The sequence below is a fragment of the Juglans microcarpa x Juglans regia genome, chromosome 5S (assembly GCF_004785595.1).
Source record: "Juglans microcarpa x Juglans regia isolate MS1-56 chromosome 5S, Jm3101_v1.0, whole genome shotgun sequence".
In the NCBI taxonomy this organism is placed as follows: domain Eukaryota; kingdom Viridiplantae; phylum Streptophyta; class Magnoliopsida; order Fagales; family Juglandaceae; genus Juglans; species Juglans microcarpa x Juglans regia.
In genome coordinates this window covers 12,505,752-12,521,366 of record NC_054603.1, presented here as the reverse complement: position 1 = coordinate 12,521,366, position 15,615 = coordinate 12,505,752, and the positions used below count along the sequence as shown (strand labels likewise).

General features: G+C 39.0%; 1 long non-coding RNA gene and 1 pseudogene across 1 annotated transcript; one reads left to right on the top strand and one right to left on the bottom strand.

Moving 5' to 3' along the window:
• Positions 1-6,650: 6,650 nt before the first annotated feature.
• On the top strand, positions 6,651-9,035 carry LOC121267458 (annotated as a pseudogene).
• Positions 9,036-9,678: 643 nt separating this feature from the next.
• Positions 9,679-10,910, bottom strand: LOC121267462. The gene is made up of 2 exons (XR_005941007.1): positions 10,852-10,910; positions 9,679-9,974 (listed from the first exon to the last, which is right to left on the bottom strand). It is a non-coding gene; the product is annotated as an uncharacterized LOC121267462 (long non-coding RNA).
• Positions 10,911-15,615: the final 4,705 nt, after the last annotated feature.

Here is a 15,615-nt window from a genome sequence, read left to right as displayed (position 1 = left end):
AATTAAATAAATATTAAAAGCAATTTAAATGCATAACAATAAATAAATATTAAGAAAGCACATAAAAATAATTTTCACCAAATTAAAATCATAGAAATAAAATCATTAAAAATCCAACCAATTTTAAAATAAGAGAATAAATTTTTAAATAAATAAAAATAATCCTTTAGTAAAAATACACTAAAATGCGGGGTGTTACACGGGCTACTATAGTCGAGGCTGAGCAAGGCCAAATATGTATGCTAGAGGGTGTGGAGAAGGTGTAAAATATTGTTTTGGGTCAAAGTACGGCAGAGGCGAGGAATGATGAGACGTTACCAGTTGCAGATAATCCTTCATTGTTGGTGTTGGGGGTGCCTCCGCAGATGGAGGAGGTTAGTCGAAGGGAAGAGGGTGTTGATGGAAGGGGTAGTCCGATAGAATTATGTGAGATTGTAGAGTGTTGAGTCTCCTTTAAAAGTTTAGAACGTCTCTCCTGTAGTTGATTTCTTAAGGTTGGATGGTGGTAATAGATTGGCTTGGGAAGAAGGAGGTTTGTCCAGGGTTGTAGATGACCTACTGGCGCAAGAAGGTGCGGGTTCGGACTATGTAATGGAGGAGGACCAGATGTCAGACCATGATGAAAATGTTTTGCTTACTCAGTTTGCAAAAGAGAAGGTTTATGGTTCTGAAATCTTGACACTATGAAGTATTTTGCGCATTTTCTCACTAGGGCAGGCGCAACTCAAATTTCGGATTTATCTTCGTTAGTGAGTCCGGTACTTTTGGTGTATGAGAATGAAGACATTTGTAGACTTTCAACAGAGGTGGAGGTGCGTGAGGCATTGGAATCAATTCCAAAAAACAGTAGTCCAAGTCTTGATGGATTTGGATCGGCCTTTTTTCTTTCATGTTGGGATATTGTGAAGGAAAATGTTGTGGAAGCGACGTGTAACACCCCAAACTTGGGTGGCTTGCAGAATTACTACCTGTCACTTAAGAACATGTTTCCCAACACAACTAAAATAAATCACCAAAAACTTTATTAGCAAAACTCAATCTCATGTATTATAAATAACTACATTGAAAACTCCACAAAGTCATTACCGCAACAAAAATAAACTAAGGAGTCCACAATCTCCCGGTAGTCATAACAAACCAAAGTAGTAATTTCATAAGTCTTACTAAACCCAAGATATAATTAAATCTAAGAGACATTGAAACAAAAGAACATCAGAATTCCTTCTTCTAACATCCTCTCCTCAGCTTAATCATGCTCACCAATCTAATCCAGGTCCTCAGTTGGACACTCCACATCATCTGAAAAATATTATGAAGATAGGAGGTGAGTTATCAACAACTCAGTAAGCAAAGGACATATGCTAGCGTGCAAACATGAGCATTTACAAAGTATAGCATGCAGAACAAAATATTTTTCAGAGTTATCATGCAGAACAGAACATATTTTTAAAAGTAACAGAGCGATGGTTTTAAGACAAGTAAAAACACATGGTACTTTGGCATAACATAAACTGAGCATCATCATCATATCAAAACAGAGCATCTTACAGAGCAAAGACCATGTTTCACCCCCGTGGTATGGTTGTGCTATCCCCGGTGGCCAAACCGAGCAGAGACAGAGGTGAAATATTTCTCTTATTCTTCTTGGAGCCTCAAGTGTGCACACAAGAAAGACCACAATAAAACCACTTTATTTTCAAAGTGGGTGCACTCAGAGACAGAAGTTGGTACCAACCCAAACAGAGCAGAGCATAACAGAGCAGAGAAGAGCAGAGAGAGAGTCAGATACAAAATCAGTACACCATGCCAAAGGTTTTCAGATGCCAAATCATAATAAAAACGAGTACCAAAACATAATCAGATCATTCTCACATACTGAAAATAAAAGTCGGAGCATCTATCTAAATAAATGCACAATTTTCCAGATTCTCAATATCGCTCTTTTTTCAGATTTCAGAGACAACATGACAAAATTTAGCTCATGTCTACACAATGCATGTTAGAAAGTATTTTCTTTTTTTCATACAGATTTCATGAGTAATGCAAATAAGCAACCGAGGTTGGTTTTTCCCAAGTTCTCATTTCATCACAAAAATATGTAAAGTTTTCAGAAAGTCAACTTCAGTCTCAATAATTCGTGTAAAGTCTAGCATAGGAACCCTGCTTACCTAACTCCTGCAGCGTATTATCTATGTCTTGAATTCGACGTCTAAAAATCTCGTCACCTATTGATAGAAAATAAATATACACTGAGTGTTAAAAGACAATTGACACAACTTCCATCTAAATAATTAAAACCCAAAATCTCAAACCATATTATAGCAAAAACAACTAAGTAAAACAACCATATAGTAATCTGGACAGCCCGCACTTCAACCCAAAATACTATATACTAATCTTAATATTGACCTATACACCCACCAAAGTCAACGTCAAACACAAACAATCAAAATATCAACCCCACTTCAACGGCCCCTAATTCCAAACAATCATCACAACTCAATCAAAACAACAACAATATTACTCCAAATAATTTAACCTCCACTCCAACAGTCGTATAAAAACCCGAACAGTACAAAAACAACACCTACTCAACTCCGAGTATCCATTTGGTTTACTGCACATCCAACCCAAATTATTCAAAACTCCAAGATATTCCAACACAAGGTGTTTGCTTGCACACCAACAAAGCCCGAGAACTCACGGACTACATATTAAAAACAAAAATTTCATTGAAGTGACTTGAAGTGAAAGTGTGTGCGCGTGCGTAAGAGACCAAGAACGAGAATGGCTTACCAGTGAAAGTTAAATTCTCCCGTAATGGCTTCACTGGTTACACGAAAACGCAATACCCAAGAACCACAAGGCAACAACCAAAATTGCAAGTGATGAGAAAGAGAGGGTCGACTGAGAGAGTTGTAGTTCAAGGTCTTAGGGTCTTAATTGTAGAATAAAAGAGAGGGAGAAGGAGATACCTATAGGTAGAAAAAAAAAATCACCAAGTGGAAGTGGAAGAGCTGCGTCTAAAGAGGGAAAATCCAACTGCAGAAAACGGAGGCACACGAGAGGGAGAGAGACGCACAAACTCTGCAAAAATGGAGGGACGCATGAGAGAGAAACTTATTAAGAGGGAAAAACCGAATGTGAGAAGAACGAAATGGAGAAAATGCTAGGCATTTACCTTCAGACTCAAGCACTAACCCAACGAAAAATAAGAGATGGAAACAGGAAGGGAAGTGGGTAACATGAGAGAGAGAGACACGGGGGAAACCAGGAAAAAAAGAAAGAAACCGAAAGAGAAAGAGGGGAAGAAGGAATCGGGAGGCAGCTGAGGAAGAAGACAATACTTACCCAAAACGGTGCCATTTCGCACTCCTCCAAGGAAAGGGCTAGGCCCTTGCGCACGATCCGGCCTCACAACCCTTGGGCCTTACACGACGTGTGATTTTTTTTGGGGTAATTCTTTGTCGAGGTATTACTCTTCTTCTTTTATTGTTCTGATTCCGAAAATGCAGGAGCCAAAGAGTTTTGATAAATTTCGTCCGATTAGTTTGTGTTCGGTGGCTTATAAGATTTTTTCAAAGATCTTAGTGAAGAGATTAACGGTGTATCTCCCTCTTATTATTTCTCACTAGCAGGGGCCTTTTATTCCAAGTAGAAGCATTTTTGAGAATATTTCCTTAGCGCAGGAGATGCTTCATTTGATAAATAAGAAATCTTGTGGCAGTAATGTGATGATGAAAATTGATATGGCAAGAGCGTATGATATAGTGGACTGGAATTTTTTACTTGATGTTCTGGCGGTGTATGGCTCTATGAAAAAATTCTATGATTTGGTGGAGATGTGAATCAAATCTCCATGGTTTTCAATTTTGATGAATGGGACGTACAAGGGGTTTTTTCAGCCGTCAATGGGTCTTCGTCAAGGTAATCCGTTGTCTCCTTATTTGTTTATTTTAATGGAGGAGATTCTGTCCTATTTTTTGCACAAAGGGTTTGAGGGAGGTGGGATTGGGAGATTTTCTCAGCCCCGTGGTGCACCTTTGATTTCTCATTTGTTGTATGCGGATGATCTACTAATTTTTTTGAATGGGGAGAGGCGAACTCTTAAAGGAATTTCCAAGGTGCTAGATGTGTATTCTAGTTGGTCAGGGCAGCTGGTTAATCGTGATAAAGCAGCTATGCCCGTGGTGATTAAATTTCAGAATAAGGTGGCAGGTTGGAAGTGGCGCTTATTATCACAAGGTGGGTAGCTGATCCTACTTAAACATGTTCTTTCTTGTATGGCGACACATTTGCTAGCGATTTTGGATGTTCCGAAGATGGTGTTGAGTAATCTGAATTCTATTTTATCAAATTTCTTTTGGGGAGAGTCTAAAAGGAAATGGGTTTCATGGTCACATATGTGTACACCAACGTTTGAAGGGGGGGGGATAGGCGTTAGAAATTTTCCAGATGTTCAAAAAGCCATGCACATGAAATTTACTTGGAGACTTTTGTCAACAAGTAATTTGTGGGCGAGTTTCTTTAAAGCAAAATACTTGAAAGGTGAGAATGTTTTGGTTTCTGAAGTTAAGAGTGGTGACTCTATGCGCCGAAAGTCTTGGAAAATATGTCTATCAAGGTGCGAGAGGGTAATGTTTCGTTTTGGTTTGATAAGTGGATGTCTAATGGACCTTTAGCTATTTCCAACTCTATGGTCTCTTGCCTGCAGTTGAAAATTAAAGACTGCTTGGTTGATAACATTTGGGATGAGTGGTTGCTAGAAAGCTTGGTTGGTTGCAATCAGGCAAGGGATATTATTGTTGAAGTTTTGGGTCATCGTTAAGGTAAAGATATGTTAATCTGGCATCCAAATTGTTATGGTAAGTTCTCTTCGTCTTCGTTGTGGGATGTGATTCAGGTGAAGGGGCCTAAGTTGGAAGGAATGGAATGGATTTGGAGTAACTTTTACCGAAAAAAACTTCTATCTGCATGTGGAAATCATGGTTTAATTGTCTCCCACTAGATGCTCGTGTTCAATCCATTGGTGTTCCTTTAGTTTCTTGTTGTAATTGTTGTGGTTTGGGTGAGATAAAGGATTGGGATCATGTTCTAAGTTTAGGTGATATAGCCAAAGAAATATGGAAGAGGGCGTAGATGGTGTTAGGCGTAAATTGCAGAGAGTTTACGAGCTGGTGAGGACGGGTTTACTACTGGTTTCAATGTGCCAAGAAGTCATCCCAAAAGGGAGTGCTGATTTGGTTGATGTCAGTTTTAAATCTCATGGAGATTATGGAAGTGGTTGTGCTTAGCTAGGTTGGATGGGAGATGTGATTCAGTGGACAGTGTATGGTTGTCTATTCAAACTTGGATGAGATTGATTTTTGGTAAGCTTCTGAAGGTTGGGGCTATGTCGTACTTGGACCGTGCTATCCTTAAGGAACTTGAGGTATCGGTTCTACTTACAAATTTTCGACGTCCTATGCATATTTCTTGGAAGAGGCCAAGAGAAGGTTGGTTCAAGTTAAATGTCGATAGCTCTTGTGGAGGTAATTCGGGTAGCTGTGGGGACGGTGTAGTAGTGCGGAATGATAGAGGACGAGTTGTTGCAGGTTTTTCAGCAAAATTTGATTATGGTACAAATAATGAAGCTGAGCTTCGTGCATTATTTCATGGTTTATTACTTTGTAGGGACCTGGATATAAGGAAGTTAGAGATTGAGTGCAACTCGAAGTTGGTGGTACAGTGGTTGGAAAACTTTTCTTGTATAGTTTTGTATTTATGGGATGTTTGGGAAGAGCTTATTAAGGTTATTCATGACTTTGATTATACAATTACACATCAAAAGGTAATAAAGTGACGAATTTTTTAGCAAGGCAGGGTGGAGGAGGGGACAAATTGTACATTCATGGGTATAGATGATTTGCCCCTTCATTTGAGAGGTTTGATTAGATTGGATTATCTTGGCTTGCCTAGCTTTATGAAATAGCTTTAGGTTTGGGTGGGGTCGCCTTTGTTGCAGGTGTTTAGTATTTTGTTGGTAAGACTAAGTGGTTTATTGTTTGTTTTGTTAGGTTTTACTCCGTCATAAGTGAGGGTTGTTTTCAATAAAGTTTTGGAGATGCCGTCCTCCTTATTTAAAAAAAAAAATGTTCTGATTCTACAAAAAAAAATGTTCTGATTCTACATTCTTAAATTAATATTTTTTTTCTGTATTCTAAACTCTGTAAATGCTCATGTTTACTAGTATATGTTCTCTGCTTACTGAGTTGTTTGATAACTCACCCTTTATCTCCATAATATTTTTCAGATAATTTGAATATTTCAGCTGAGAATCAAAATTATAGAGCATGGATGAAATGATTTTATCATAGTGGATTAAGCATAAAAGGTTTCTATGAATATTAATGATTTTTGTTAAGAAATTTTGCCGTGTTTTGATGACTTGGTATTTTGGGAGTTTGATTATATTGAGGTAATTGGTTTGAAACAATAAATTTTATATCACCTTGAAAATTTGGAGTCTATAAATATATTGTTGGAATGTGAGTTTAAGTGACAGGAAGTAACTCTCCGACCCCATCCTAGACCGGGGTGTTACAGTGCATGTATGGTCCTTAAATATTAGATGACGGCAAGGTTGTTGATCACATGCGAGTATGGGGATTGTATGAGAGCCAGGAGTAATATACAAGGCATCAACTTTGTCGGAGCCGTGACCCGAGCCAGGGGGAGAGTGACAGCAGAAGAAGCGCCGATATTCGAAACGAAGATCGGCATATCTGGAATGATGGGGACCAGAGGCGAGCAAAAGAAGGATCAGATTACTTCCAATACCGATGACCTGACCGTTTCCGCACAAGAAGAAGCAGCTGCCGAGGACAAGGAACTATTGTCCGTTGAGAAAGTATTCTCGAGCAACGAGGTGCCTCCATGGCAAAAGCAGCTGACGTTGAGGGCCTTTGTGGTGAGCTTCGTGTTAGGGGTTCTCTTCACCTTCATCGTGACGAAGCTCAACCTGACCACTGGGATTATACCATCCCTCAACGTGTCTGCGGGGCTGCTGGGCTTCTTCTTCGTCAAGACTTGGACCAAGTTGCTAGAGAAGTCCGGGATGCTGAGGCAGCCTTTCACCAGGCAAGAGAACACCGTTATACAGACCTGCGTTGTTGCCTCCTCCGGCATTGCTTTCAGCGGTGGCTTTGGCAGTTACCTCTTTGGAATGAGTGAAGTTGTTGCCAAACAATCTACAGAGGCTAACAATGCACAAAATATTAAGAATCCAACATTGGGATGGATGATTGGGTTTCTTTTTGTTGTTAGCTTTCTCGGTCTGTTTTCCGTGGTGCCTCTTCGAAAGATTATGATTATAGACTTTAAGTTGATATATCCAAGTGGTACCGCAACTGCCCACCTTATCAACAGCTTCCATACTCCACAGGGTGCCAAGCTAGCAAAGAAACAAGTGAGAGCATTGGGGAAGTTCTTCTCCTTTAGCTTTCATTGGGGCTTCTTCCAATGGTTTTTTACTGCAGGTGATGGCTGTGGATTTGCGAACTTCCCTACATTTGGTCTCAAAGCCTTTGATAACAGGTTTTACTTTGATTTCTCAGCTACTTATGTTGGCGTTGGAATGATCTGTCCATATCTAATCAACATATCTCTTCTTGTTGGAGCCGTTCTTTCATGGGGTATTATGTGGCCACTGATAGATGCAAGAAAGGGCTCTTGGTACTCTGCAGAGCTTAGCCCAAGCAGCCTACATGGCCTTCAAGGTTACAGGGTGTTCATAGCTATAGCCATGATCCTTGGTGATGGCCTCTATCACTTTTTTAAGGTCCTCAGTCACACTCTATATGGTTTGTATCACCAACTATCAAACAAAGATCCGGGCACAGTTATTCCCTTATCAGGTCGATCCCCCCCTGAATTGCCTCCATCTCTGTCTTATGATGACCAACGTCGGACAGCGCTATTTCTCAAGGACCAGATTCCAACATGGCTTGCTGTTGCCGGTTATGTCACCATAGCAATTATATCTGTTGTCACACTTCCGCACATCTTTAGCCAGCTCAAGTGGTACTATATTGTGGTAATTTACATAGTAGCGCCAACACTAGCCTTTTGTAATGCTTACGGTTGCGGGCTGACAGATTGGTCATTAGCATCCCCGTATGGAAAGCTGGCCATATTTACGATTGGGGCATGGGCAGGGGCCTCTCATGGTGGGGTTCTTACAGGTTTGGCAGCATGTGGAGTCATGATGAACATTGTATCCACCGCATCTGATTTGATGCAGGACTTTAAGACAGGCTATATGACGTTGGCTTCACCCAGGTCCATGTTCGTGAGTCAAATTATTGGAACCGCAATGGGTTGCGTTATTTCTCCTTGTGTCTTTTGGCTCTTCTACAAGGCCTTCAATGATCTTGGAGTTCCTGGTTCACAATACCCGGCGCCTTATGCGCTCGATTACCGCAATATGTCAATCCTAGGGGTTGAAGGGTTCTCGGCTTTGCCGAAGCATTGCCTCACACTTTGTTATGTTTTCTTTTTTGCAGCCATAGTAATCAACGGGATCAGGGATTTAGTTGGAAAGAAGAAGGCTAGCTTTATTCCACTTCCCATGGCAATGGCAATACCCTTTTATCTTGGATCATACTTTGCCATTGACATGTGTGTAGGGAGCTTGATCATATTTGTGTGGCGGAAGGTAAACAAGGCAAAGGCCGATGCATTTGGACCAGCAGTAGCGTCTGGTTTGATTTGTGGTGATGGGATTTGGACTCTGCCAAGCTCAATACTCGCTTTGGCAGGTGTTCATCCACCCATTTCATGAAGTTTTTGTCTAGGGGAACGAATGCAAAGGTGGATGCTTTCTTAGCTACTTGACTACATTAAAAAGTCTCTGTATTTCCTTGTTCAGCAGTTCTTCAAACTTCAGCCGTGCCTCGCTCGAGTGTAGCCGAGGCCTTAAACTCTATATGTATTTCCGTATTAAGATTTGATCCACATCTTTTCTATATATAAAAAAAAGGCATTAACTTTGTCGTTTCCATTTTCTAACATTCATAAGGACTAGTAGTACTTACTACTTATTCCAATACCCTTAGAGTTAGACCCTCTAGTCATTGAGGACAAGTCCATTTAAAAATTCGCAGTTGATTTTTCATTGGAATATCTACATGGTGGCCTTGGTTTTGGGCAAAGAATCTATTGGGCGTGGGCTTTTTTGGCCACTTTCAAAAATCAAAATCCAAAAATATTTTATAGGCCTCTCCCCTGCAAAAGTCGTGACCATGGATGGATCGTCCAGACTCCGAATTTTGCTCTCATCATCTCACAAATTAGTGAGCTTGCAATTCTTGGACCTGTCCCATTATACCTATCTATAAGGGAAAAAATTCCAAAGCCATCGACTATTTGGATTTTTCATTTAACGATGAGAATTTCATAGTGCATAAATGAAGGTCCTTTAATTTGGGATTCTTTAATAGAAACAATCCCATGCAGCACAATTACAAGATATTTTTCCAGTTTTCCTTTTTCCGAGTTTTGATTTATTTCTTTTTCTGTACCTATTTTTCTCTCCTAATCGTAATTTCTGGAGAATCAGGACAATGGAATGTAACGCCCCAAACCCGGTTGGCCTGAGAATTACTACCTGTCTCTTAAGAACTTATTTTCCAACACAACTAAAAAGAAACCCAAATCTTTAATAGCAAATCTCAATATCAAGAGTTCTAAATAACCACATTGAAAACTCCACAAAGTTATTACTGCAGCTAAAATAAACTAAGGAGTCCGTCATCTCCCGGTAGTCATAACAACCCAACCAATAATTTCATAAATCTTACTGAAACCCAAGATATTAATAAAACTCAAAAACATTAAAACTAAGAACACCAGAAGTCCTTCTTCTACCAACATTTCCTCAGCTTAAACACAAACAGCAATCTAATCTAGGTCCTCATTTGGACTCTCCACATCATCTGAAAAATATTATAACGATAGGGAGTGAGTTATCAACAACTCAGTAAGCAAAAGTCATATGCTAGTATGCAAACATGAGCATTTACAAAGTAGAGCATGCAGAACAAAATCTTTTCCAGAGTTCACATGCAGAACAAAATATATTTTCAAAAGTAACAGAGCGATGGTTTTAAGACAAGTAAAACCCTTAGTGCTTTGGCATAACATAAACTGAGTATCATCATCAGATCAAAACAGAGCATCAAACAGAGCAGAGACCATGTTTCACCCCCGTGGTAGAGTTGTGCTAACCCCGGTGGCCAAACCAAGCAGAGACAGAGGTGAAATATTTCCTTTATTCTTCTCGGAGTCCCGAGTGTGCACACAGGAAAGACCACAATAAAACCACTTTATTTCCAAAGTGGGTGCACTCAGAGACAGAGAAGTTGGTATCAACCCAAACAGAGCAGAGCATAACAGAGCAGAGCAAAGCAGAGACAGAGTCAGATACGAAAACCAGTACACCATGCCAAAGGTTTTCAGATGTTATATCAAAATAATGCAGAGTACCAAAACAGAATCAGACAGTTTACACACGCTGAACACAAAAGCCAGAACATCTTTCTAAATAAATGCACAACTTTTCATATTCTCAATATCGCTCTTTTTTCTAGATTTCAGAAACCACATGACAGAATTTAGCTTATGTCTACACAATGCATGTCAGAACATATTTTTCTCTTTTTCGTACAGATTTCATGAGTATGCAAATAAACGACCGAGGTTGGTTTTGTTTTTTCCAAGTTCTCATTTCATCATAAAAATATGCAAAGTTTTCAGAAAATCAACCTCAATCCCAATAATTCGTGTAAGGCCTAGTATAGGATCCCCGCTGACCTGACTCTTGTAGCGTATTATCTATGCCTTGAGAATGACCTCTATCAATCTTGTCACCTATTCATTAAAAAAATATATATAAACTAAGTGTTAAAAGAAAATAACACAACCTCCATCTAAATAATTAAAACCCACAATTCCAAACCATATTATAGCAAAAATAGCTTACTAAGTCAACCGTGTAGTAATCTGGACAGCCCTAATTTCAATCCAAAATACCATATACTAATCTTAATATTTACTAAAACACCCTCCAAAGTCAACGTCCAACACCAATAATCAAAATATAAACCCCACTTCAAAGGCCCCTAATTACAAGCAATCCTCACAACTCAACCAAACTACAACAACGATGTAATTCCAAATAATTTAACCTCCCCTCCAAAATGGTCGTATAGAAACCTGAACCGTACAAAAACAGCCCCTAATCAATTCCAAATGTCACTCGGTTTTACTGCTCGACCAACCCACAATAATCCACAATTCTAAGACCATTCCAATACAAAGTGTTGGCTTACTCACTTAAATGACCAAGAACTCACGAACAACACTTTCAAGTATATCATTGAAGTGAAAATAAACTGCCTTGAAGTGAAAGTGTGTGTGTGTGCGTGCGTATGAGACCAAGAACGAAAATGGCTTACCAACGAAATTAAAAATTCTCCCGTAGTGGCTTCACTAGTTACACGAAAGGCCAAAACCGAAAGCCCAAGAACCATTAACCACAAGCAACAACTAAGACTGCAAGTGATGAAACAGAGGGGGTCGACTAAGAGGGTTAAGTTCAGGGTCTAACATGAAGAATAAAAAAGAGGGAGAAAGAGATACCTGTAGGCAGAAAAATCACCAAGTGGAAGAGGAAGAGCCGCGTACGAAGAGGAAGAAGAGAAAAAAAACAACTACCGAAAACAGAGATACACGCTAGGGAGGAGCACAGTGACCTGCTGCCATGGAGGAAAAAAAATTCGAAATGAGGAGATTTAGGCCATGTGATTCAGACGCACGAAATCAACCCAAAGAAAACAAGGAAAAACGGTCGGCGAAAATGGTTTACCTGTGAAGAGTGCGTCTGCGCGAGGGAAACCCAGAAGAAAAAGAAACCGTAAGAGGAAGAGGGGGAAAAGAAATCGGGGGGTGGGGGAAAGAGAGGAGTTGAGGAGGGAATTACAAACCTCCAAAACGACGCCGTTAGCACACCTCCAAGGAAAAGGGGCTGGGCCCTGACGCACGAACCGGTCTCACCCAAAACAAAACTGGGCCTTACATGGAATCTCTTCAAGGGTCCATCCTGCTATAGTGTCCCCTAATTTGACTTCTAGTGTAATATTTTATTTTATTTTTTTCTATATATTGACGTTTTTAAAAAAATACGCTAACGATCAAAACCAAGGGAAAACTCGGGGCAAACTAGCAACAACACTACTACTACTTTCCAATACCTCAACCATTAACATATGCTACCATTACAACAGATTTGAATTTTTGTATCGATTTAGAATCTATGACGCTCACTAAACCATCACCAGAGATAACCTTTAGTGATTGTTTCTTTAAACTGTCACTAAAGAGACAATCACTAAAGTTGGAATATAATTTAAACAACGTTTGTACGGTTAATAATATATGTTCGAACATCAATAGTAACCGTCATTTTATAGTTAGGTACATTCGAACGTATATGTATGAACAATGTTAAATTTATTCGAATGTTACTGGATTTACGCGAATGTAATGTTTTTAAAATATATTTAAACTGGTTGGCTGAGTTATGTTCGAATGTTATGAGTGACATGCGACATGCGACATGCGAACATGCGAACATCACTGATATATCGTGCGCACGTATATATTCCTATAGTATACTTGATATGCACTACTATGCGAGTGTGATGTTGGAGGATCCAAATCAGATGATACTGAGCTGTCAGATTACACTTTGATGGCACTAAAATATCGTGAGATGACAGATAAGCGCAAGTACAACTGGAAACAATGATCTTTCTTTGATTTGAGGCAGTTTTGGACATGTGTCGATATTTTGACCATAACTTTGGTTACGGGTGTTGAATTCACGCATATGACCTCAATTTGGAAAGCTTGGAGTTCATCACTGTAACACCCCGTATTTTAGTGTATTTTTAATTGAAGGATTATTTGTTATTAATTTAAAAATTGATTATCTTGTTTTAAATTTTCAGATTTTAGTGGGTTTATTTTTATGATTTTTTTTTTAATTTGTGAAAATTAAATTTGACATGTTTCCTTAATATTAATAATTGTTATGCCTTTAAAATTTTCTTAATTTAAATTAGTTTGTGGGTTTTAAAATTATTACATTGTTGGATTTAATTATTTTATTTTACTTAGTCACTGTGTTTAAATTTATTTTATTTAAACTGTTGTTTTGAAATAATTTTCGTTGAATTTTTGTGACCCAAGTTGTGAGGATTAGACCTCATTCTTTCCCTCCATTTTTCTTTTTCCTCTTTCTTTTTCTCTTCTCTTTTTTTCTTCTTTCTTTTTTTATTTTTTTTTTCTTCCGGAATTGCTTCCTCCCGCGCGCGACATCCCTCTCTCCCTCTCCCCGTGCATTTTCCTTCCTCTCCCAGCCCGCCGCCGTGCTCCTACAGCCCAGCCCACGGCCTTCCCCACCCTCCGCGACCACCTCCCTCCAATCTCAGCCCCTCTAGCGTCGCCGTTTGCCCCCACGCGCAACCCTATGTCATAGCGTTCCTTGTGCTCGCGCGCCGCTGTCGCGACACCACCGACCATCATTTCTTCACCACTTCATCCTTGACCTCCTAGCAACCTAATGCACCCATCCTTGGCTCCGATCTATCACCGGTGAAACCCATCTATCTCCATCTCCAATTTGAGCATTTTGGCCTTAAACCGCCGCCCACGCCGCCACCCACGGCCAACCACCACCACGACTAACTTCACCGACATCCATAAGCCCTACCCTAGCAATCTCGGTTCTTGGTTTGTCACCATTCAAAAGTGAGTTTTTGAGACCCACGGCCACAGTGCATTTGGCACTGTTTTGTTGCTACGTTGTCGTTTCTAGCATCTCCGTGATCTTCCAAAAATTATATTATAGCATTGTAAGTATTTTCTCAAAGAACTTTTGAGATTTAAATGTATTTTCTTGCTAACTAATATTTACTGTGAATTGGTTGGTTGTGTCGGACTGAGTCCGAGGAGTAAGGGGGTCGGTTGGATTGGATGATGGAGTTGTTGGTGTGATTGGTTTATGCTATGAGATTTGTTGGCTGTTTCGAGTTTAAATATTAATGTTTTGTGTTTGACGTGGATTATGGTGGATATTGGTGATTTTAGGAAGTGATGATATATTTTAGGATTATGAAAGTTTTAACTTTTGAGGAATTAAAATAAGTTATTTAAGAAGCTTAGGCTTAAATATCGAAATCCGTGATTGATTGGAAACTTACAAAAATTATGTGATTATTTTTATAGGTGACGATTTATAGTCGACTCGACATTTTTGAGAAAATTTCTAAAAAGCCAAGTTGCCCAGGTAAGCGGGGTTCATATACTAGTTTTGCATAAAAGAAATGAAATGAAGTTGACTTTGAAAATATTCATGTTTATTTTTTAAAAGAAATCGAAAAACGATCTCAGATATTTGTTCTGCATATGCATAAATTCTATAAGAGAAAGTATTTTCTGTCATGACTGGTGTAGACATGAGCTAGTTTTGTGCATTCTGTTTCTGAACTATACAAAAATAGCGAATATGAAAGTCTTAAAGTTTTTGCTATGAATAAATGAAGATGTTTCGGTTTCTATTTATTTCAAACATGTGAAATGATCTGAAGCTATTCAGTATTTTGTTTTGATATGATGTGTTATCTGAAAAACCTAGGCATGAAGTTCTGAATCTGTATCTGAATGTGATCTGTTTTCGATGATGTTCCGTTCTGTTTCTGTTAATGCCCAGCCACATGTATAATGGTGGTTTATAACCCTATCACGGGGGTGAAACATGGAATACGGCCCAGCCACGGGTATAATGGTAGTTTATAACCCTACCACGGGGGTGAAACATGGTATACGGCCCAGCCACGGGTATAATGGTAGTTTATAACCCTACCATGAGGGTTAAACATGGTATTTGTCCCGATGTGATGCTATGAGATGATATGAATATAATGTTTCAATTGAATATGCCAAAGGACTTTTTTTTGAGAACAAGTTTGTTTTTTTGAAAAATTTCGCTCTGATGTTTTGTAACAAGTTTTGTTTATGCATTCTGAAAGAAAATATGTTGTTTCTGTATTCTGAAAGTAAATGTCTTGTTCTGCATACTGAACTTTATAAATGCTCATGTTTACATTCTAGTATATGCTCTCTGCTTACTGAGTTGTTGATAACTCACCCCTTATCTCCACAATATTTTTCAGATATTATGATGGTTCAGCTGAGGATCAAGATTATGAGACATTGGGTGAGATGATTTAAGTGTAGTGGTTCAAGCATAGGAAGTTTTTTTTATGAGTATTGTCGAATTTTATTAAGAAATTTTATTGTGTTGTGATGATTTGACATTTTGAAAAATTCGTTATATTGAGGAAATTAGATTGAATCGAATTTTCTATATGATATTGGGAATTTGGAATCTATTTTTGTATTGTTGCAATGTGAGTTTAAGTGTTAGGAAGTAACTCTCTGACCCGTGCGGGACCGGGGCATTATAATCACTTTCAAGGCCAAAATCAGTTGTTTTCCTCTTTGAATCTTCAT